Source organism: Arachis hypogaea, chromosome 4, assembly GCF_003086295.3.
Source record: "Arachis hypogaea cultivar Tifrunner chromosome 4, arahy.Tifrunner.gnm2.J5K5, whole genome shotgun sequence".
Classification (NCBI taxonomy): domain Eukaryota; kingdom Viridiplantae; phylum Streptophyta; class Magnoliopsida; order Fabales; family Fabaceae; genus Arachis; species Arachis hypogaea.
This window is the reverse complement of record NC_092039.1, coordinates 90,391,057-90,393,806: the sequence shown is the minus strand read 5'-3', so window position 1 is coordinate 90,393,806 and position 2,750 is coordinate 90,391,057. Positions and strand designations below refer to the sequence as shown.

The 2,750-nt window shown below is 41.5% G+C and overlaps 1 non-coding gene across 1 annotated transcript; it reads right to left on the bottom strand.

The window, feature by feature from the left end:
• Nucleotides 1–556: 556 nt before the first annotated feature.
• On the bottom strand, nucleotides 557–660 carry LOC112799557 (small nucleolar RNA R71). The gene has a single exon (XR_003201130.1). It is a non-coding gene; the product is annotated as a small nucleolar RNA R71 (small nucleolar RNA).
• Nucleotides 661–2,750: the final 2,090 nt, after the last annotated feature.

The following is a 2,750-nucleotide window of genomic DNA, read 5'->3' as shown; positions in this document are numbered from 1 at the left end:
TTCTTGTTTTCTTCTCTTTCATATAAGCAGGAACAAGGAAAAAGGCACTCTTGTTGAAATTGATCCAGAACCTGAAAGGACTCTGAAGAGAAAATTAAGAGAAGCTAAGTTACAACAATCTAAAGGTAACCTTTCAGAAATATTAGAACAAGAGAAGGAGATGGTAGCCCAAAATAATAATAATGCAAGGAGAATGCTTGGTGACTTCACAAAGCCAACGTCCAAATTTGATGGAAGAAGCATCTCCATTCCTGCCATTGGAGCCAATAACTTTGAGCTGAAACCTCAGCTAGTTGCCTTAATGCAACAAAACTGCAACTTTTATGGACTTCCATCTGAAGACCCTTACCAGTTTTTAACTGAGTTCTTGCAGATCTGTGAGACTGTAAAGACGAATGGAGTTGATCCTGAAGTCTACAGACTCATGCTTTTCCCCTTTGCTGTAAGAGACAGAGCTCGAATATGGTTGGATTCACAACCCAAGGATAGCCTGGACTCCTGGGATAAGCTGGTCACTGCCTTCTTGGATAAATTCTTCCCTCCTCAAAAGCTGAGCAAGCTGAGAGTGGATGTTCAAACCTTCAAACAAAAAGATGGTGAATCCCTCTATGAAGCTTGGGAAAGATACAAGCAGTTGACCAAAAGATGTCCATCTGACATGTTTTCAGAATGGACCATATTAGATATATTCTATTATGGTCTATCTGAATTTTCGAAAATGTCATTGGACCATTCTGCAGGTGGATCTATTCACCTAAAGAAAACGCCTGAAGAGGCTCAAGAACTCATTGACATGGTTGCAAACAACCAATTCATGTACACTTCTGAGAGGAATTTCGTGAATAATGGGATACCTCAGAAGAAAGGAGTTCTTGAAATTGATGCTCTGAATGCCATATTGGCTCAGAACAAAGTGTTGACTCAACAGGTCAACATGATCTCTCAAAGTCTGAATGGATGGCAAAATGCATCCAACAGTACTAAAGAGGCAGCTTCTGAAGAAGCTTATAATCCTGAGAACCCTGCCATGGCAAAGGTTAATTACATGGGTGAACCTTAAGGAAACACCTATAACTCATCATGGAGAAATCATCCAAATTTCTCATGGAAGGATCAACAAAAGCCTTTAACAAGACTTTAACAATGGTGGACGTAATAGGCTGAGCAATAGCAAGCCATATCCATCATCTTCTCAGCAACAGACAGAGAATTCTGAACAAAACATTTCTAACTTAGCCAATCTAGTCTCTGATCTGTCAAAGGCCACTTTCAGTTTCATGAATGAAATAAGATCCTCCATCAGAAACCTGGAGGCACAAGTGGGCCAGCTGAGTAAGAAAGTCATTGAAACTCCTCCCAGTATTCTCCCAAGCAATACAGAAGAGAATCCAAAAGGAGAGTGCAAAGCCATTGATGTGATCAATATGGCCGAATGCACAAAGGAGGAGGAGGACGAAAATCCTAGTGAGGATGACCTCCTGGGACGTCCCTCAAGCAAGAAGGAGTTTCCTATTAAGGATCCACAGGAATCTGAGGCTCATATAGAGACCATAGAGATTCCATTAAATCTCCTTCTGCCATTCATGAGCTCTGAAGACTATTCTTCCTCTGAAGAGGATGAAGAGGTGACTGGAGAGTAAGTTGCTCAATATTTAGGAGCTATCATGAAGCTGAATGCCAAGTTGTTTGGTAATGAGACTTGGGAAAGTGAACCTCCCTTGCTCATCAATGAACTAGATACCTGGATTCAGCAAACTCTACCTCAAAAGAAACAAGATCCTGGCAAGTTTTTAATACCTTGTACCATAGGCACCATGACCTTTGAAAAGGCTCTATGTGATCTAGGGTCAGGGATAAACCTTATGCCACTCTCTGTAATGGAGAAGCTGGGGATCATTGAGGTACAACCTGCCTTGTTCTCATTACAATTGGCAGACAAGTCATTGAGACAAGCTTATGGAATAGTGGAGGACGTGTTAGTAAAGGTTGAAAGCCTTTACATCCCTGCTGATTTCATAATCTTAGACACTAGGAAGGAAGAGGATGAATGCATCATCCTTGGAAGACCTTTCCTAGCTACAGCAAGAGCTGTGATAGATGTCAACAGAGGTGAACTAGTCCTTCAATTGAATGGGGACTACCTTGTGTTTAAGGCACATGGCCATCCCTCTGTGACAAAAGAGAGTAAGCATGAAGAGCTTCTCTCAGTTCAGAGTCAAAAAGAGCCCCCACAGTCAAACTCTAAGATTGGTGTTGTGAGGCCACAACCAAACTCTAAGTTTGGTGTTAAGACCCCATATCCAAATTCTAAGTTTGGTGTTGGGACTATACAACATTGACCTGATCACCTTTGTGGCTCCATGAGAGCCACTGTCAAGCTATTGACATTAAAGAAGCGCTTGTTGGGAGGCAACCCAATTTTATTTATCTAATTTTTATTTTATTTTATTTTATTGTTATTTTGTGTTTTATTAGGTACATGATCATGAGGAGTCACGAAAAAATCAAAAAAATTAAAAACAGAATCAAAAACAGCAGAAGAAAAAATCACACCCTGGAGGAAGCACAGGCTGGCGTTCAACGCCAGTAAGATGCATCTGGCCGGCGTTCAACGCCAGATTAGAGCATCATTCTGGCGCTGAACGCCAGAAACAAGTAACATTCTGGCGCTGAACGCCAGGAATGTGCCTAGAGAAGAAAAGCTGGCGCTGAACACCAGTAACAAGCATGAAACTGGCGTTCAACACCAG